General features: G+C 41.9%; 1 long non-coding RNA gene across 1 annotated transcript in view; it reads left to right on the forward strand.

Moving 5' to 3' along the window:
• Positions 1 to 21,798, forward strand: part of LOC144807996 (uncharacterized) — a 98,769-nt gene extending 76,971 nt beyond the window's left edge. Inside the window, exons 3-4 of the long non-coding RNA XR_013606557.1 lie at positions 10,293 to 10,449; positions 21,674 to 21,798. This is a non-coding gene — a long non-coding RNA (uncharacterized LOC144807996). The remainder of the gene's footprint in view (positions 1 to 10,292; positions 10,450 to 21,673) is intronic.
• The last annotated feature ends 730 nt before the right edge of the window (positions 21,799 to 22,528 follow it).

Consider the following 22,528-nt stretch of genomic DNA (forward strand, 5'->3'; position numbering starts at 1 on the left):
CGGGCAATGTTGATCGGGTCGGATACCTGACCATTAATGCAGAGACGTGTGGAGGAACTGGTGTAACGGAGTTTGATATTACGCAGAAAGTGAGCGCTGAAACCCATACGTGGTAGAATGCTGAACAGGAACGGCCACTCCAACATATCGAATGCCTTGGTGGCGTCGAGCAGTGTGGCCACGGGCGGCGAGTTAGTGTTAATTTGATGCCGGACAGAGAAAATGGTCCGAAGATTATGTGAGGTTGCCCTGCCAGGTATGAAGCCAGATTGATCAGGGAGATTTGGCGAAGATTTTATTATCTATGTTTATTAGGGAAAGAGGACGGGAGGAGTCACGACGGTTGGCAGGCTTGTCAGGTTTAAGAAGCAAATTTATCAATGCTTCGCGCAGGGAATACGGGAATAGCCCGGTGTCGAAAGACTCATTATACATGGCCTCCAGATGCGGTTCCAGGATGTCAGCGAATGATTTGTAGAACGAGGCAGGCAGGCCATCCAGGCCAGGGGCCTTATCACTAGGTAAGCTGTTGATGGCTGCCAATATTTCATCCCTGGAGAATGGCTCAACAAGAAATTTTCGATGGTAGTCTTCGAGCCAGACGAGGGCGAAGGACTCAAAATATTGGTCGAACTCCTCCCGTGGCAAGGGAGTGCCGGCACAATAGAGGTGAGAGTAAAAGTCAAGAAAAGGGATTTAATATCTTCCGGAGAAGTGGTACTGTCCAGGCTCTATCACTGAGAGCAGTTAAATAGGAGGCAGCGAGCTGTGGATGTAGGAGGTTAGCGAGGGTACAGCCCGGGCGGTCTCCCTCCCCAAAGCGGCGCGCTCGACCCTCTCTACCAAGGAAGGACAGTTCACGGCCGGCTTCATCCGAGAATTCGGTATGCTTTTGGCAAAGCAGCGCCAGCGTCTCAGGGCTGGGGCACGCCACCTGGGCGGTATCAATCCACAAGTATTTCACTTCCATGTAAGACTCGGGAGCAATTTTGGTTTTATTACTTTTATTAATGGGGTATAAGTTGGGCCTCCCAAGAAGCTATAAAGCAGGCGAAAAGCCCCTTGTAGACTTTGGGCTGTTTCCTTCATCTCCATTTTATGGTATGAAAAAGATCCTTTCTCGTCATACAGTATCCAAGATATTTATAACATTGAACTTTTTCTAGCTCTCGCTTTTTGTGTAACCATTTGTATTGAATGCCCTTCCAATTCTTGGTACTGACTTCCATTACTTTTGTTTTTTGTTTCGTTTATTGTCATTTTGTTCTCAATTGAATACATTGATGTTTTGTTTATTAATTGCTGCAGTCCTATCCTTGTTTGGCTTAGCAGTACGACGTCATCAGCGTATAATAAGTTCATTGCAAGAGTAAAGTCTGATAAAAATAGATTAAATAAATATGGAGCTAAAACACACCCTTGCTTTAGGCCTTGAGCTTTTTAATTTTCCTCAAAAGCTTTGAACCAATCCCTAGCCGGACTCTTGTCCAGGTATCAGTATATAACAATTGTATTGCATTTAAAAGGCTGGAGCTAATGCCATAACAATCCAGTTTCCTCTATAAAATCTGCCTATTTACGCAGTCAAAGGCTGCTTTAAAATCAACGAAACATAAATATAATGGCTGTTTTCTTGTTTTATATTTTTCTATTAAAATTCCTAGTGTTGACACGTTTGTTGTTGTACCTTGACCGTGTACAACACCTGATTGGTTCGGTGGAATTAAATGGTTTTCATTAGCCCAATCAATTAACTCCTTAAGTAGAACCGATGCAACTAATTTAGCTTAGATATCTTGGAGCGTAATTAATCTTTAATTGGATGGGAGGGACCAGTCCCCACTTTTTTATATAGGAGAAATTATAGATCCGTTCCATGCCTCGGGGACTGTTCTTTATTGGAGAGCATGATTAAATACTGGTGTTCGATAGCTCAACCAATATGATGCTTTCTCCTTATACAACACAGCGGGAATCCCAAGTGGGCCGGGGGCACCATTGGATCTCTGATTCTTTATTAATTTACATACTTGGTTTTCTGTTATCTCTGTTCAGTTATTATTCTTTTCTCCTCCTATTCTATTTATAGCCCAATCAGTAGAATTCACAGCCAAATTAGGAGTAGGATTCACATGCATATCTATAAACGATACCCATTCAGATTCAGTTACTGTTGATGAAGTAGATTTCCTACTAGATCTACTCAGTTTGTTTACTAGAATCGAGAAGCCTCTTGACTTACTCCTTTTGCAAACATATATAGATTTTGCCCACAACTATTGCTTTTCTTGCATTTTGTCCTTCCAGACCATTTTCCTTACTCCTGTATTTATCTTTTTAAGTTTTACTTTTTTACCAATCTCAGGATTCTGTTACGTCCTTTTTTTAATTGATGACTTTCAAACTAAATTTTCACCAATGAACATGCTGGGTTTTTCCTCCACTGACCTTTATTAGCATGTTATTGAGATTGTGGTAATTAATTGCTTTGTGAAGAGAGACTATTTTTCGACAGCATTTCAATAATCTCCTTGGAAGTGAAAATCCACAATCTAATCTTTGGTGTTATCTGACCAATAAAGTTTCTTATAATTTACTGTCATTATTTCTCCCGGAAATGTCCTATAGTTTTCAAATCGTAGGCCATTTCGGTTTACCTCAATAATTTGTTGATCGTGGTCGTTTATATATATCCCTCTTTCCGATAAGACAACATTTTATGAAATAGATTCAACGATGCTATAGTACAATCTATTCTAGCACTATGATCCCCTGCTTGAAAAGTCCATGCTTTTGGCGAATCTTGAGGAAATCGCCCATTTTGCACTCTTAGACCTATGGTTTTTAATTCTTATACAAGAGTCTTGCCGATGTTTTCATTCTTTTGTTCCCTCATACCCATTGTTGATGAAAAACTTGGAATTGACCCTAAGTAATTTTGCCATTGTATTTCAACCTCTCTATCGTAAGACCATAGCATATTCATGTTATAATCACCGGTAATAATAATCTCAGTAATTATCAAATTGGTGGCCATTGTTGTTCGTAATTATATACGTTGATTACTACAAGAGATGTAATTATAATTTGTTCCTTGTATCGTATTTTGACAATTAGATAATCCTTTTGACTTGGAACGTCCATTTCACTTTCCATTTTTAGCTCAGTTGATATAAAAAGAGCCAAACCCCTACAAGGTCTGCCATAGTTACTTGTTCTCTTAGCTAATGAATAATAACCCTATACCCTTCCAATCTAAAAAGAACTAAAGCCCAAGTCTCTTGTAAACAAATGATTTGAAAACAGCACAAAGTAGCGAGTTTGTTATTCTGAATCTTTACTTGAACCCCATTTATATTCCACGAACATAATCTGACCCTTTTATTCATAATTGTTGGCCCCCTTAAAAAAACTTCAGATTGTAGATGTCAGTCCTGCCTGACATTATGGAGGGCTGCTGTTAGCCAACCTAATTTGACAGTGTCAAATAATAGGTCTACTTTTTTTACCTCTAACAATTTTAAAAGATGCCCGTTGGTCATACCTGTGGGTTTTTTAATATTGAGTATTTCTTATTATTATCGGTTCTCTTTGGTTATGATTTTGTAATTTTGTTGAAACAAAAGGGCTAGGATAGGAAGGTTGCAGGGGAGTTGTTATTTTTATTCCCCAGTCCTGAAAGAGATTATGTTCTTCCATAATAAGGCTGGCGGCAGTAGAAGATGTCCAAATTACTAATGTTGATTTGCGATTATTATTCTTGATGTGTGGAATTCAATTGATTCCATGTCGGTACATTTAATTTTCTTTAATGAGGGTATACCATTACACAATTTTAATATGTTCCCACGAGTCATGATATCATTATTACCCCTAGATTTATATTCCGGCGTAGAAATTACCTGCACCACTACTTCTTTTTAATCTGGGTCATTTAATTTAATTTGTTGCAGGCTATTTTCACCTTGAGCATGCTCAATTAACCTTCTATTATGATTATTAACAGTTTGAGACCATGATTGTCGATGTTTATGTAACTGCTTCGTTTCGGTTCCCAGATCTTGTGGTAATTTAATATCCTTCCAGGTTTTTAACAAATCTCTATTCGTTTCATCCCCTCTGATACTCTCACTCTTTGCTCTATTTGTTTCCAATTGTGATGGCTTATTCTCCACCTGCTTATTACATTCCTCCACTTGCAGCATTTCTAAGGACTGAATTTTCCCATACTCTATCATTTTTATACTATCAGCTTGCTTGTTTAGGTATTTATTTTTCATAACTGCTTGTACCTCCGATAGATCTTTATTAAATAGAGGGTAAAAGGGTTTTGTTGGAGACATTTCTTTACCCTCACCTTCACAATATGATATTTGGTCATGGTTGTTTCCAGTGTTCAATCTCACTATATCTGATGCATTTGTATTTTTTTTTCACTTTTAGAAGCTTTATTTCTTGCTTTCCATTGTTTTTTCCTCTGACTTTTTGATAGTTAAACTTCCGGAGCTGCGTCTGTCATTGTTGATTGTGTCGAGCATAGGTTTATCACTTCTTGATCTTTTGTTTTATCATCTATTTTATCTTTAACAACAACAGTATTGTCTTTACATTTTATTGTATCTTTAGAGGGGCAGTCGGTCTTGATAGGTTGAATTCCCACATAAGGAAAATTCCCTTTTACATCGTCAATTATTGTTTATAAAATATCCGGAATGGTAGCCAGTTTGTTAATTAGTGGGGCACAACTACACTCTGCATACGTAAATATTGGCTGAGATTGTGCCCTTACTATTAGAATATTTTGTGTTGTTATCTTCTGCTCAGTTCTGGCAACAGAGGATGCCGTAGCACTCAAGAGATCTATTTGGCCCTCCTTTTTGTTGGACTTATATGTTAAAGCTTCCAGAGTTAATTGCGAGGTTTTGAAGAATAAATCCCAAATTGCTCCAGCATTCCCTCTGCTGGTACCTGAGTACCTGGGTTATGGTGTTGCCCATTTATGAATGATAGGTCCTTATACTCCTCTTTTTGTGGTCCTAGAAAATCATGTCTCTCGTCACAAGAATTAATGAATTGTGGACTACTATTCAAAATGTCTTTTTGATACGGAGTACTCCAACGCTGCAGAGTTTCTGGGTTGCTGTTGTATTCGTCCTTATTAATTTGAGATCTGTTATTTTGATTACATTTCGGCTGGTCCTGTTTTTTAACTGAATTTATTTTAGACAGAGTAAGATCCAATTTCAGTGCTGTATTGGCGTCCTTTATGATTTTCACCCCACCATTTAGTTCATTTGGAACTTCTTGCTCTCGTTGATTTATTTGTCCTAAATTAGATGGTTCCTCTATCCCGTGAGCTGTTCTGATTTTCACTTGCACTTCTATTGGCATTGGATGCCTAGTTGGTAGTAATTGCTGAGTATCTCCCATTGTTAAATTTGTGCATTTTGCGTCCTCTTGTTGTGAACGACCAGTAAGTGGAATAGTTAACATCTCTCGGTCCGTTATTTCATCCCAATGGTTGACTTGGTCCTTAGTTGAATTTGACATTCGTTAGACTTCAGCTTCAGACTCAGGGTGGCCTGGTTCACTTACTCCTTGCTTAGGGGATATAATATTTTTTCTACTCAGTGGTTTAATCAGAGTTTGAAGATCACATTGGTTAGTTAGCAATGTTAGCATAGCACCGGTTGGATCTTTCATAAAATCAAACTTTGACGGCGACTTTCCCAATTTCCCAAATGTATGGACCTTAGATGATTTAAAGGACTATACGTCACCTGTCTGTTTTATTTTAAACATATCTAATATTAGTGTTTGTTGTATTTTTCTTTTCCTTTTGAAAGGAGGAAAAGGTGGCTGCTCCTTTCCTGACCTCATAATACACCCTCTAAGGTGAAGAAGTCTTGCTTCTTTCAGAGAATCAAACGGGCCAATGACAAGACCAAAGGGTGCTTTGATTGGACAAAAACGCCTCCTAACACCTCCGAAGGAAAACACCCCCAAAGCACACCTCAGTACAGAACCCGCTGGTGCTGCTTGTTACCTATTTAATTAACTAATTAATTAATCGATTGATTAATATCCGATCTCCGGGTAGGGCTGTAGTCTAGGCATGCAGAGTAATTCAGGGGTTGAGGGGTGCTTCAACAGGGTTAAAGTCTATTGTCACTTTCCCCTTTGCATAATTTCTCAGATTGTGTATTACAGACTTATTACAGACTGAAATGGCTCAGCGACTTATGGACCGATCAACCTTAACTACTCGCCATATGCCACACATCTCTTGTCACTTGTCACTCACCACTCACTGTTCATTCCTTGTTCGTTGCTTTTCATCGCTGTCAAGAGTACAAGGGAGAATGCTGGCAATCGTTCAGGAGCAAGAGCGGAATCCAGAGCCAGTCCACCTACAGACGGCAGATGTATGCACTTCCCTCCACTCCTTGGCTCGGCAGTTCCCTGAGTTCTGAGGAATGATTGAAGCGTGCGATGTCGGACCATAAATGCGTCCATTCCTCATCGGAAATAGGACGGTGAATTAAGTCTTCCCACATAGACATATACCGGGGGGGTGTGGAAAGCACTGTTTTAAGGAGGAAGCTATAGATAAATGAGATCACCCCTTTCATGTTAGCAGTCTTGGTGAGAAAGGCCTCAAATTTTGTGTGAGGTCGAGTAGCAGCCTCCCGTATCTGAGGTGTGAGGGCCCAGTGCATTTACTGGATATACTGATATCTTTCCGTGTTCTTCAATACAAAGTCCCTTTGACATTGATCAAAAGTAAGGGGATCAAAATTGTGGAACCAATGTATTAGAGCTAAGCAGCCTCCCCTTCTCCAGGCATCAAAGGGTCCCTCATGTTGGGCCGGGGGGAAAGCTGGATTGAAATGGATTGGAGTAAATGGGAATGGAAAAGAAGTCCATCCCCGATGTCGCCCGAAATTGAGTCCCATACTTTAAGAGTGGTGCGTGTGGGGCAGCTAAGGTCACCCTGACAGCCGCCTGGAAGAGAAGGGAGGCTCCAGCTATTTTCCTATGGCACTCTCGTCTTTGGAGACTGCTTAGCCCAGAACGTATGGCTGATATTTTCAGGGATGAGGATAAGAATTTTGAATTTAAATGGGCCCCCCTTGTCTCATTCCTCTCCCAGGGCCGTCCGTCTGCGGTGTGTCCCTCCACCATCAGAGCCCGCCATCTCTTCCAGTTTTGATCACAATCCCAGTGTCGACCAACCTCTCGTTAGTATGAACACGCCACCACCACGGGTGAGGTGGGAAGTGTTTTTTGTTGTTTTTTTTTTCTTTGTTCCTTGTTAGATTCATAATTACTTATCCCATGTTAGGATGAGTTTTTCCACGCCTTTTGGCTATTCCGCATACAACACCTCGGTGGAGAAACCTGGAGAAATTACCGTTACAGAAGGACGTTGAGTTTTCTTTAGACCTATCTGCTGGCTTAGCAAAGTTGCATAGCCAGGTTCTGAGCTGGGATGGTGCAGTGAGATAAATAACGGTGATGGATCAAGCCCTGATCTTTGGACTGGGTAAGAGTGGTCTGCTTAATTCAGACACTCTGTTCATCACCACCCCCTTTTCTGAATCGTTTTTGGCCACTATAGGTGTGGCAGGGTATACTCAGACATGAGTCCCTTTCTCACTGCACTATCAGGATTCAAGCAAGCCGGGCCGAAGACGGCTGAAATGCCAGAAACCGGTCCCCGGTAGCTTGTCTCCTTTCTGGTGAAGAATTGGCTTGGTAGTTTAGTCTGCCCTGTTCCCATGATGCACTGGGCCAGGGACAGACTGATTTGCATATAGCCAGGTTCTGAGCTGGGATGGTGCAGTGAGATAAATAACGGTGATGGATCAAGCCCTGATCTTTGGACTGGGTAAGAGTGGTCTGCTTAATTCAGACACTCTGTTCATCACCACCCCCTTTTCTGAATCGTTTTTGGCCACTATAGGTGTGGCAGGATATACTCAGACATGAGTCCCTTTCTCACTGCACCATCAGGATTCAAGCAAGCCGGGCCGAATACGGCTGAAATGCCAGAAACCGGTCCCCGGTAGCTTGTCTCATTTCTGGTGAAGAGTTGGCTTGGTAGTTTAGTCTGCGCTGTTCCCATGATGCACTGGGCCAGGGACAGACTGATTTGCAGATAGCCAGGTTCTGAGCTGGGATGGTGCAGTGAGATAAATAACGGTGATGGATCAAGCCCTGATCTTTGAACTGGGTAAGAGTGGTCTGCTTAATTCGGACACTCTGTTCATCACCACCCCCTTTTCTGAATCGTTTTTGGCCACTATAGGTGTGGCAGGGTATACTCAGACATGAGTCCCTTTCTCACTGCACTATCAGGATTCAAACAAGCCGGGCCGAAGACGGCTGAAATGCCAGAAACCGGTCCCCGGTAGCTTGTCTCCTTTCTGGTGAAGAATTGGCTTGGTAGTTTAGTCTGCCCTGTTCCCATGATGCACTGGGCCAGGGACAGACTGATTTGCATATAGCCAGGTTCTGAGCTGGGATGGTGCAGTGAGATAAATAACGGTGATGGATCAAGCCCTGATCTTTGGACTGAGTAAGAGTGGTCTGCTTAATTCAGACACTCTGTTCATCACCACCCCCTTTTCTGAATAGCCTAGAACGTATGGCTGATATTTTCAGGGATGATGATAAGAATTGTGAATTTAGATGGGGCCCCCTTGTCTCATTCCTCTCCCAGGGCCGTCCGTCTGCGGTGTGTCCCTCCACCATCAGAGCCCGCCATCTCTTCCAGTTTTGATCACAATCCCAGTGTCGACCAACCTCTCGTTAGTATGAACACGCCACCACCACGGGTGAGGTGAGGAGTGTTTTTTGTTGTTTTTTTTTTTCTTTGTTTCTTGTTAGATTCATAATTACTTATCCCATGTTAGGATGAGTTTTTCCACGCCTTTTGGCTATTCCACATACAACACCTCGGTGGAGAAACCTGGAGAAATTACCGTTACAGAAGGACGTTGAGTTTTCTTTAGACCTATCTGCTGGCTTAGCAAAGTTGCATGATCTTCTTTATCTCTCTCTCTCAGCTCCTGGGCACTTAGAAGCTGTATCTTTCATTTGGCTTATCTAATAAGAGGAGGAGCTAATTTATATTGATCAATGCACTTTGTCCACCTGTTATAATTCTGTTGAGTCTTTCTGATCCCCTGCGTGGGACCAAGTGATGATGTAATTTTTGCCTGTGGACAGCAGAAAAAAAAATTAGTAAACACATTTTTGACATAAATCAGGTGGCAGGCCAAGGCTCCTCTGTGCTCCTGGGTGCCCTGTAGCAGCCGCCGCACAAGCAGCACCAGCAGCGCCTTAGCACCGCTGTGCCGGCAGAGGCCGTTCCTGCCTCCATCGCAGATCCGTAGAACTTAAAGCGCCCTTATAACAGGACGCGGGTGAAGCGGGAACCGGTCACAAAACAAACCCTGGCAGTCATCCCAGGCTCCTCCGCTTGCTCGTCAACTCCTCCTCGGCTCAGCCCCTCGGCTCTAATCGATACGCTCTGCACTCAACACCGTATCACAGGCCGACAACAACTGTGAACACCAACAGAGGGAAGAATTGTGTGTTTCCCCCAGTTAGTGAAAAAAACAGCATAAGTCTTGGCTGCTTCTGCTGCACCCAGAGTCTTATGCATCTTTTCAGTCTAAGTTTTCTATCTGGAAAAAGATTCTGTCCTGGTTTTCTGCACCCAGTAAATCCGGGTGCAGAAAAAGGTGGAATAAAATGAACACATGAAAGTACGCCTTAATTTCATTGCCCTTGATTCACACTCTGGACCATAGTTGAGGGATAGGTCTAGGCATAGTCCTCGCAGCACACACTAGATGTGCTTGAGGCAGAGGCCAAAACTCAAAAGTCAGGAAACCAGATACAAGTAGGTGGTAACTCAGGGCAGGGGAAAACGCCTGTTGTCCGTAGGGGAGTCATTCCCTTCCCAGAAATCTGCATTACAATTTAATTAATAGTATATATTTTTTTAATATCTGTTTGGTGCCAGTCAATATGACTTTCATATCTGCCTTTGGGATTCTATGTTGCAACTGCATAGGGTACATGTATCCTTTGTGAGCTTAATAAAATGTTGAAAATTCTACAAAACCTCACTCCTACATCCAAGTACTCTCATGCTACCATTCTACACCCTGCTCTGTCTGAAAAACAGCTCAGCATATTCAAAATTCTGCATTGATTTGGCTTGTAAATTATATTTTTTGAAATGTACATGTATTAACTATTTAATTTTAATACTATAGGTGATTAAAATTACGGATGAAGAAAGCAAGATTTAGCACTAAGCAACTGAATGTCAGTGCCATAAGAAGGATTATTTTGAAAAACTGAAGGTCATCCAGCATTCTACGTTTAAACAATTTCCAAAAATCTAAGTGTGGCGAGGAAAGTACTATACCTGTAAGTGAAGTCTCTAATTTTGCATTTCATCAACCCAGAGCAAAGCCATATCTGTGCACACAGCATCAGATATAATGTAGAAAGACCGCTTCAGCATCCTCATCTGAAACATTATCAGAAAGACAAATTGCCTCAGCATGACAGAATAACGTTCATCTAAAGCACCATGTAATTCTAGAGAGGAAGCACACACTACATAAAAGAAAGTTACAACTAAAGGTTTCTTCTGGATACCATCAAAGAAAAGATGCTGAAAGAAGACTCTGAAGCTGACACGTTAACAACCAAAAGATTGGAAAATCACCTTTGTTCAACAGCCGTTTTTAACCAGTTACGCAAGTTTGAGACTATCTGCCTTGGGATATAACACCTTGACCCACTCTGCTCACTCTTGCGAAAACCTTAAAAATTCACCACTTTATTGTGTTAATGACCATCTCAGATTGTTTCCTTTTTATTGTGTACTGTTCTGTAATTCTATGTAAATCGCCTCAACATTATCTGTTGTGCAGGAGTGATATGTAAAACTGTTAAATATAAAAATGGATTAAAGGAGCACCGTTGCGCTATATCTAATGTAAATAAATCCTCATCCTCAGAACTACAAACCTTAACCTTACACCAAACATAGAAAGGGTAGAAGGAACTGATGTTCTGCGACTAATGATCCACAATAGTACTCTGCACGTTCTAACGCCCTCAGTTACTGCCATTACATCAGTGCAAAAAGGTACTTATCGGTTTAATCATTAAATATCAGACTAACACCTTATTATTGCATTGCTAAGAACCTATACAAATAGATTTGAGAAAAACTTCAGTCACAAATTAAGTTGCTGCTGGAGAGGCTATTACCTAAAGACTATTATCTGTTAGAAAAATTTCAACAGGTGTTACAGGACTGCTTCCCGACGTTTTTTTTGCTCAATTCAAGTGTTGAGAAGATTGCACACAATTTCTTTTAGAGATAAGTGCTGAACATTATCTAAACAAGCCCGACTCTAAAATCGAGGCAAAATAACCGAAGTTAGGGGAAAAAGTTACCTGTGCCCAAAAAGATACAGCCATAAATCTTATCTCACAGAATTTGACAGAATGCACACAGGGGGAACCCACTCTCAGTGCAAAGTATGCCAAAAAAGTTTCAGGCAGAAATCTTATCTCACTGAGCATATGAGAATCCACACTGGGGTAAAACACTCTCCGTGCAAAGTATGCCAAAAAAGTTTCAGGCGTAAATCTTATCTCACTGAGCATATGAGAATCCACACTGGGGAAAAACCTTTTCAGTGCTCTGAATGTCAGAAAAGGTTTAGTATCAAAGCGAGTCTATATCGACATGAATTAACCCACTCTGTGGAAAAACGTTATCAGTGCTCTGAATGCCCAAAACATTTCAAACTTAAATCACTTATAACTGCACATGTGAGAATCCACACTGGGGAAAAACCTTATCAGTGCTCTGAATGCCAGAAATGTTTCAATAAAAAAAGACATCTCACGCTGCATATAAGAACCCACACTGGGGAAAAACCTTCTCAGTGCTCCGAATGCCCAAAACAATTCCAACTTAAATCACTTCTAACTGCACATGTGAGATTCCATACTGGGGAAAAACCTTTCAGTGACAAAATGAGACTCGCTAAACATACAAGGACCCACACTTGGGTAAAACGTTATCGGTGCACTGAATGCCCAAAACATTTCAAACTTAAATCACTTCTAACTGCACATGTGAGATTCCACACTGGGGAAAAACCTTATCAGTGCTCTGAATGCCAGAGATGTTTCAGTAACAAAATGAGACTCACTAAACATACAAGGACCCACACTTGGGTAAAACGTTATCGGTGCACTGAATGCGACAAATGTTTCAGTGAAAAAAGCAGTCTCACTCAGCACATAAGAACCCACACTGGGGAAAAACCTTATCAGTGCTCTGAATGCCACAAATGTTTCAGTCAAAAATGCAATCTCACTGAACATATAAGAATCCACACTGGGGAAAAACCCTATCAGTGTTCTGAATGCCAGATATGTTTCAGTCAAAAAAGCAATCTCACTGAGCATATAAGAATCCACACTGGGGAAAAACCTTATCAGTGCTCTGAATGCCAGATACGTTTTAGTCAAAAAAGCCATCTCACTGAGCATATAAGAATCCACACTGGGGAAAAACCTTATCAGTGTCCTGAATGCCAGATATGTTTCATTCAAAAAAGCCATCTCACTGAGCATGTAAGAATCCACACTGGGGAAAAACCTTATCAGTGCTCCGAATGCCAGATATGTTTCATTCAAAAAAGCAGTCTCACTGAGCATGTAAGAATCCACACTGGGGAAAAACCTTATCAGTGCTCTGAATGCCAGATATGTTTCATTCTAAAAAGCAGTCTCACTCAGCATATAAGAATCCACACTGGGGAAAATCCTTATCAGTGCTCCGAATGCCAAAAATGTTTCAGCCAAAAATCCCATCTCACTGAACATGTGAGAATCCACACTGGGGAATAAAATTATCAGTGCTCTGAATGCCAGAAAAGTTTCAGAGGTAGAGATGGTTACTAGCGCCATAAGAAAACACACCATCAAAATAATCAGTTCTCCGAATGCCAGAAAAGCATACATTTTAAACTCAATCTCACTCTACATGAGCAGACGCACACAAGGGAAAAACATTACCAATTTCTGTGAATGCCAGAAATTCCTTTTTGATAGGCACAGCCTCACTAACCATAAGCGACTCCATACTGATGAAAAACTTTATGAATGCTCTGGATGCCAGAAAAGCTACAGAGAAAAACGCTATTTCACCATGAGAAACTGCACACTAGAGAAAATCCTTATGCCATAAAAGGTTGAATCTGAAAGACAGTGTTATGCTTCATGAGAGATCCCACTCTGGGGAAAAACCTTATGAGTGCTCGAAATGCAAGCAATGTTTTGGTTACAAATTACTTCTCACTTGACATGAGCGAACTCACACGGGGGTGTTCGAATGTCAGATAAGGTTTAGTCTTGAATACAATGTCATTTCACATGAGAGAATTCACACTGGACTAAAGCCATATACAGGAGGGAAAAGCCAGAACGTTATACTCAGAAAGGAGATATCGCTAAACATGAGAAATACATCCACACCAGGTGAAAAGTAAGGCGTATCTTGAGTTGCAGAAAAGCTTCTAACAACCTGACTTTACATGAGAGAGTGAAGATAGGTGAGAGCGGGAGTGCTGCTCTCAAGTTCAAGGTGTGCACACTTTTTTCATGGACCAATATCAGTCCTCTTGTTTACATCATCATTGTTCAATAAAGAATCTTTAAATGCGTTTTCCTTTGTATCATCTTTCTGTATGGTTTTTAATGATAATTTCTCATTAAATTCATTTTTTCCAAATAATAGCAGGTTCCATTATTTCAACATTTCACATTAACCCAATGCATTTCGGGTACAAATGGACCCTTCGTCGGGGGTCTCTATGAAAAGAACAAAGAATACATAATGAGCCCAAAGTTGTGTTCATCTGGTTTACAAAATACGTATACCATCATAGCCTTACTGGTTATACAAAAATCAAAAGATATATCACATGAAACAAACGTTATTCATATCACTGCCTATCTCCTGTTAAATATGCACAGCGTGATCTTGGCACTCCAAAGTTACACATGGAAAATCTGTGAAAACCTGCGTTGTTAACATAAATGACGCGATCTCAATGCCTTTTTTTTCACATGGTTACTTAGCGTTTCAAGTCCGTTACTCACTGAAATGTTTGGCGTTCAAGCCTCCTGCCGTCTCATTCAATCCCTGCCGCGTAGAGCTCGTATTTCGAATTCTAAACTTGTAGCTACTCTGATTGGTTAGACGTGCGGTCACATGGTCGCTACCTTTTGTGAATGTTATGATGATTTCTGTTTAACCAAAATATGAACTAACAATCTAGGTTGCATGTCTATTCGCTTCATATCAATCTAAAGTAGAAATGTTATCATCTAAATTAAACTAGAAAAATAATATTATGTGTGCACGAAGCTTTCCTATTATAACTACGTAAACAATCGGTATCTTACGAGATTGAATGTCATAATTCTCAACGGGTTAACAGTATGCCTGGTATAATTAAACATAGGTGCCTAAACATTATATTCACTCTATTCATTTCAAATCATTAACATCACGGTGTCAAAAGTGTCGGCCATTTTAAGAAGGGCAAAAGTCTTATAGTGAGTGTCTAGTCCTTCTTTCAGTACATGTGATATGTTCTGTTAAGCATATACAACAGGTTTAAAAAACAAAAAATAAGTGAAAGATTAATGAAGATGACGTAACTTTAGTGCCCTATGCATATTGTTCAAACACAGTCCATATTAGTTTATGTGGTGATCTCAATGAGCTACCAAAAAAAGCACTGTCCACCGGAGCTCTGTCAGGACAAATCCAATGTTATACTCCACAGTTTATAAGAAACATGCTAGTTCCAATCTGTCATTGAGCCCATCTGGCTGAAGACTCCCCATTTTTTTCATCCAAAAATATTCAGATCTTAATCTCATTTTGTGTGTGTCAGCATCTGAGCGCGCTTTTACCACTTCTAATATGGTGAAGCGTAATTGAGCAATATTATGTCCTGTCTCAGTCCAATGTGCTGCCACAGTTGATTTCAAGTTTTTTAACCGAATATTACTCTTGTGTTCGGTTATTCTTACCTTGACTTTGCGCTCTGTCTGTCCAAGGTATAACTTACCACAAGGACATTTAATGCCATAAATGACTCCTTTGGTGTCGCACGTACTTGAATGTTTCAATTGTATTACTTGTCCCGTTCTGGGATGTGTGAAGGATGATCCTGTTATTACGTTGTTGCAGTGCGTGCAGTTTTCACATTTGCGCATCCCTTTGTACATTGGCTCCATGGGATCCTTTCTTTTACGCTTCAACAATTCTTTTAAGTTCTTAGATCTATTGTATGCAAATGTTATCCGTTCAGCAAACAAAGGCTGTAGATCGGGTTCTTGAGTGATGATAGCCCAATGTTTTCTCATAATGTTAGTGATTTGTGCTGACTGCATGGAATATTTCAATACACACACTGTGAGTTTTTGGTCCGTTTTGTCTTTTTTAGTTAGTAGGGACTCTCTTGTTAGAACCATGACTTTTGTTTTAGACTCTTGTAGAAGTTGATTGGGATAACCTCTTTTTTTGTATTTTACGATCTGTCTGTCAATAGTTTCGGAAGCATCCTTGGTGTCTGATGTGATCCTTTTGTAACGGATGAATTGGGACATTGGTAAATGTTGCTTCAAAGCCTGGTGATGAAAGCTTAAGTAATGCAACCCACTGTTGCGATCTGTTTCTTTTATATGCACATTGGTGCAAATTTGACCCTGTATGATGGAGACTTTCACATCCAAAAAGGATAATTGTTGCTGATCTATCACATGTGTAAACTTAATTCTGCCATGTACCAAGTTTAATCTCTATGTTGGCTGTCAATTCTTCTTTCTTGCCTTTCCACATGATGAATATATCATCGATAAATCGCTTATAAACTAGCAGTCCTCTTTGCCAGTCTGGATTATCCAATATGTGTTCAGTAAGGCGTATCTTGAGTTGCAGAAAAGCTTCTAACAACCTGACTTTACATGAGAGAGCACATATTGTAGTTGCAATAGAATTCATCAAGAAACTCTTGCAGGATAACCTAGGCTGCCCGCATGTAACCTCCAAAGAAATTTCAGGCCTGGAAATATTTTTAATTGCAACAGAATCCACAATTTGAGTATCTGAAAGTTACAAAAATCTCAAGGTCTTTACTTTACACAGAGAAGTGTTAGTGCTTGCAAAAATCAACTAATTGCCCAACAAAAATCACAATAATAATGTCTTAAATTTTACTCCACCTAAAAGGTTTCTACTCACCCTTGTTTCTTAACATATAACTGATATCTATTTTTTCATGATAAGGTTAAGCCTATGCGGAGTTCCTCAGTGAGGAACTCCGCAAAGTGACAAAAAAACTCTGGCGGTCTATGCGGAGTTCCGCAAGCAGCGGAGTGCGTAAGGGTCATGCCGTTTGTGGTGATTTCATCCCATCATTTGGCCCTTCTCTTCCAGGAAGTTATGGATCTCTTTGTCAAACGCGTCCCTGTGCCAGAAGTAGGTCGGGGTTGCTACTCCCACTACTTCTTGGTACCCAAGAAGGACAAAGGCCTGCATCCTAGCTTAGTCCTCAGGGACATCAACCGCTTTCTCCGAAAGGAGAAGTTCAAGTTGTTAACCTTGGCTCAGGTCTTGTCTGCCTTCGATCCTGGAGATTTGATGGTAGCGTTGGACTTGCAGGACACTTACTTTCACATCTCGTCTTGCCTGCCCATCGGCATTACCTACGGTACACGGTAGGCCACACGCATTTTCAGTTTACCATGCTCCCCTTTGACCTTACCAGCCCACCCCTCCCCCGGGTGTTCACGAAAGTGATGGCGGTGATCGCTGCTCATCTGCGCAGATCAGGGGTTCCAGTATTCCCCTATCTCGACGACTGGCTGTTGAAGGCTCCCGACTACGACGTACTTCCCGCATTTGCTGGGGTTCTCAGTTAACGTGCTGAAGCCGCACCTGATTCCCTCCGATAAGCTCCTTTTCATCGGAGCGGTTCTGGACACAGCACAGTTTTGGGTCTATCCTCCCTACCAGCAAGCCCAGTATATTCGGGCTATGATACCGATGTTTCAGCCTCCATCCTGTTGTTCGGTGAGAATGACCCTGATGCTGCTGGGCCTCATGGCCTCCTGCATACTGCTGGTGCATCATGCCAGATGGTATATACGTGCTCTGCAGTGGGACCTGAAGTTCCAGTGGGCGCAGCACCAGGGTCCGATGACGTTCAGATTTCGGAGGGGACTGCAAGTCAGTTGCAGTGGTGGTTCACGAACCAGGATTGTGTCAACAGCAGATCCCTCTACCTTCCCCAACCTGAGTTCACAGTAGTGACGGATGCGTCACTCCTGGGTTAGGGCAGCCATAAGGGAATGGCGGAGATCAAAGGCCTCTTGTCTCTGGTGGGGTCCAGCCACCACATCAACCCTCTGGAGCTCCGGGCGATTCGCCTTGCACTGAAGGCATTCCGTCTTTCTGTCAAAGGAAGAGTGGTGCAGGTGTTCACGGACAACACCACCGCCATGTGGTACTGCAACAAACTGGGCATGGTCGGGTCGTGGACCTTATGTCAAGAGGCTCTTCTCCTTGGACATGGATGGAACATCAGGGCATACCTCTGGTGGTTCAACACCTAGCACGTTCCCTGAACGCCAGGGCGGACAAACTCCGCCGCTGGTGCATGATGGATCACGAATGGCGTCTTTACTCGAAGGTGGTGCAAGGTTTCTTTTAGCAGTGGGGAGAGCCTTGGTTAGATCTATTCGCCACCGAAGAGAACACACAATGTTAGCAGTTCTGCGTGTTGGAGCTTTCAAGGCGGCTCTCGCTCGTCAGCGCTTTTCGTCACAATTGGAGTTGCAACCCCCTGTATGCCTTTCTGCCTGTACCACTTCTGCCAAAATTGCTGAAGAAGATCAAACGCGACTGACCCCAAGTCATTCTTGTGGCTCCAGACTGGGCACAAAGAGTCTGGTGCCCCGAGCTCTTGAGCATGGCCATCGATCCTATTGCTAACAGATTCATGAAGTGCATTACTCATCTCTTTCCCCCTTCTTCTTTTGTATTTATTTATTTTTAGGTTTGTATAGCGCTGGAATCGACTCCCGAAGGAGTATCTCTGCGCTTTGGCGGATACTAAGGAGGGTTTTGGACTGACATGGTTAGTAGGACAGAAACAAGAACGTTTTTAACAGTTTCCTCTATGTCGAATGTTCCGAACAGAGTCTGAGAGAGTCAGGAAGTTTGTTCCATAAACGAGGACCGAGATGGGAGAGAGCCTTCCCTCCCAATGTTGTCCTCTTGATGATAGGTACTTCAAGAAGGTTTTTACTACTGGAACGCAGGGCACGAAGGGAGTTAAGGAAACAAATTTGTCGGCCAGATAGGATGGGCCCAGATCGTGTGGAGCTTTGTGAATAATGCAGCAGACTTTAAACCTAATCGGCTGGCGAATGGGCAGCCTGTGGAGTTTCACTAGTAGGGGGCGCGATGGTGTCCTAGGAGGTGCATTCTGAACCAGTCTAGCTGCAGTATTCTGGACTATTTGAAGTCTGCTCAGCAGAGAGTCATTAGCTAAGATCAAAAGCCCGTTACAGTAGTCAAGGCGACTAATGACTAACGCCTGGACTAAGGTTTTGCGAGTAGAGTCCGGGAGTAAAGGAAAGACTTTCTGGAGCATTGTGATTATGTGGAGACTGGAGTCTCCGTCCAGACTGATTTCTGAGATGTCCTTTGTGAAGGATATCTACGTGATAGTCTGAATGCCTTATTAAACCAATTGTTTACTTTATGAGAATTCTGTTTGTGGACTTTAATAGGGACTACAAGGTAGTACAATATTTTCTTGAAGTCGTTGTGGAAGCAGTCATTGGCATGCCACACTCTTAGTTCTTGCAAATCAATTTCCCGATGGTAGTGATATATTGATCTTCACCTCGACAGATGACCAAAATATTGTTGATACACACATATAACTGAAATCCCAATTGGCACAGACAAACCATGGGAACAAAAGCAGTGATTGGGATAGGACGGTGCCTAAACACTATTTTCCCTTGTCCATGTAGGATAGTCCCAAATCTCCATTGGTTGCAATAGGAACAAGGGAGTTGTCCCTTCTCTGACGGAGGGGGCCACATTAGACTTGACCTTTTCCACGTGAGCGATTTTTCTGGGTGTGTGGTGAAGTGCCACCGGTTCCCTAACATACAAGAGAATACGTATGGCTAACCATATAGAACTATGGCTCCTGATAACCAGGTGCCTTATAACATATGCAAGGGACACTGCCTGTTCTTTTCTATATTTTCATATGTATGCTTTTTTTATTGTACTCTCATAAGGTCAGAAAATTACCTCCACCAGATACCTGTAACAGACTGTCCGTTGGACATGGTCCAAACATCCTACACATATCCATACAAGATTGGGCACTCTGATTCAGGTGCACTGACCGCTCTATACCCTTAGACATATGGGGCTGACCGCTTGCAACAGGATACATGCGTAGTACAAGGGACATGGTTTACACACCCATCACTCATTTCTACTATGGGCAATCTGGTTTTCGGGTGTGATGATTTTCCTAATGGGTCTTTCGACCTTGGCTATACAGCGCTGACCCTTTAAAAACACATGCCAGTACATCGTGGTATTTGCATTTAACTTCGATGGAGGCCCGTCTTTAGTGATTCTATTCCACGTGAAAAAGCGGCTGTGTGGGACAGAGGCAAGAAAGCCACCAGCATTAAGTGTGCGTTTATTCACATTCATGCTGCCAGCATCGGACTACATTTCCCAAGTACTCGTGGTCACTTGACTGCATCAGAGTAATGCGATTATACAACCTGAGTAGCCACACACCAAATTCGGCTTTCGCTAGCTCCGGATCCTCTATTCGAGCAACAGCGATTACTCTGGACACCGTCCTCCGTCTGCTGTGGTATAACGGATTGCTGGCTCCCCGTATACAGTTATGGGTCTCTGACCCTACGTTTGTTATATCTGTAATTTTTTCTGCACCGAAGCAGCACGTTCCCTGTATACAGAAATGGGTCTCTGAACCTACCTTTTTGTTTAACTTGAATCTTTTGTGCATTGAACGCGTCTTTTCTTTTTTTTTCTTGTTATGAAAACGTAAAGAATGCTACATTCATGTTAAAGATATGGAAGTGTCAAAGCACACTCTCTCATGTCGTAGGAAAGTTCTCAGTGCACATGTGGCAGGTGTTGTGTCTTGAAAACAAAGCACACTGCCCCCATGCAGAGGTCAACTATTTTAAGCCCATTTCCTCCACTGCATCGCAGCTTTGTTATTGCAGTGCACATCAAACACGTCCGCAGTTTTCAACTTGAAGAATGCTGCATCTATGTTTAAACTAGGCAGTGTTATCACGTGCCTTACCGCTGCATATTTTATTGGGGCAGTTGCTTCTTAAATCTAAGCACGCTGTGTTAAGCCAACTAGCTCTAAGTGTCTTTTTTTCCCATAACACCACATGTTTCCTTTGGAAGTTACTGCACTTGGTTCTGCCTTAGTTCACCCTGTGCTGCCGCAACACAAGCCTGTTATGAGGCACGAGCCATCAAAAACATTTATACACAAACTTCAAGGCAGACACACGACTGCCTCCACGGTCTTGGCGTATCTCCCCCTAGTTTTAAACACCATTACGCTGCCCGCTTGTCTCGATAAACCTTAGTGACATCTGAATACATGCTCGGAGAACGTATTAGGGACTTCACAGCCATACGAAAATAGCTCATTCACTATTGCAGACACCGCCTATGAGTATATGGACAGTTTTTAATATACATGGGCACACCTTTACTTTACACTTGTTCTGAAATGCCTAGAACTTTTACAGCCTTCCAGAAGACTTATTTTCTTACCATGCTCACCTTTCTATAATTCTTTATTCGGGCAGAGAGTCACCCTGAGCCGCATGCCACAGTGAGTTGAGGCACATTTCCCGACGTCAGCAGATTAACCTTTCTACAGTATATTATTATTGTCTATAAATTATTTTATTTTTCACCTATACTAAGAATAACAGACATTGACTATGCAGTATATGGTTGTGTCCCGTTTGGACGGGTTTGTATGTCCTGGACTGAATAGCTTTGAAATGTAACGCTAGCACAGTTGTTCAAATGTCTAACCTAGATTTTTTAAAACGATTCTTATATTTCCTATGTATGTATTCTTTTTGGTACCACCAGTGAATTAACCACTCTATGAAGATTAATATGATCACTGGATGGTTTTGTATATTAAAACCGTTCTTTATACTTATATTGGGTCGTACACCATTTTTAGGTCTCGCCTGAGCCAGGCCGCATGCGTTGCTCTGTGAGGCTTTCAGTAAGGGCTTTAAACTCTGAACACACTCTTGCTCGTGTGCTTATTTATCCTTGCTGTCTCTCTTTATCACTTTCCCCTTTTCTGCCTTTCCCTTTCTTGCTTTGTGACCTTTTCAATGTTTAACAAAAAGCTGTAAAACCTGCTGACCGATCTTTGTTCTTTTAATAAAGTGTTTTTTTAAATCACCCTGTGCCTGGAAGCTGTGGCAGATTGGAGTACGACAAGCCCCTGAAAAATGTACCTCGTCTGCCGGTTTCTAAGCATTAACCAAGGAGAAATGTATTCCGTGATAGCTTGGAGAGATGAACTGACCAGTCAGTGAGCCCCATGGCAGGTCTGTGGAGCCTCAAATTCACAAGCTCCTCTTGCAAGGAGTTATGGGAACCAAATCATGCATGCCATGCCCTCCGACCTTTTGCAGACGACATAGTTAATTTTAAATCCCTCCTTGCACAAACAATTTCAGAATGCCTAAGAATCCATTCTCTTGAGGTCCAGAGCGTGGGGTCGGTCTTCTATATCTATGTGTTTTAATACAAAAAATGAAAGAGCCTAGATTTTTGCACCATATAGGTCAAGGTAGTTTACGAGAACGATATGTGCCCCTTGCATCTGTTCCCTGCGGCGTGTGCATCATTACATGAATCCGACCCAGAGCTGGAGGCTCCCGCCACATTCCTGTGCCTTGGTAGCCTGGTTCATCGAATTGTTGCCTTCTGAAATATTTAACCCGCTACTCCAAGATCCAAAAATGATTAGTGGTGCATTAGTATAGGGAAATATAAAATGTATTTGAGAGCTGGACATGTTGGTCTGTTAGTTGGGTTAAAAAAGATAGTGGGGGGGAGAGAAGAGGGAGGGTTTTGCATTTATATAGCGCTTGCTACCCCTGATGATGTGTTGAAGTGCTTTTCGGCGAGTAGCATTCTACTCCAGATCCCAAAAAGATGAATAGACAGATCAATTATGGTGGGTAGTTTGTTTTATTGTATACACACAACTGTACAAAAATTAATAAAATTCTGTTGTAAAGTTGTATCCAAGAGGCAAGAATA

Source organism: Lissotriton helveticus, chromosome 1_2 (assembly GCF_964261635.1).
Source record: "Lissotriton helveticus chromosome 1_2, aLisHel1.1, whole genome shotgun sequence".
NCBI lineage: Eukaryota > Metazoa > Chordata > Amphibia > Caudata > Salamandridae > Lissotriton > Lissotriton helveticus.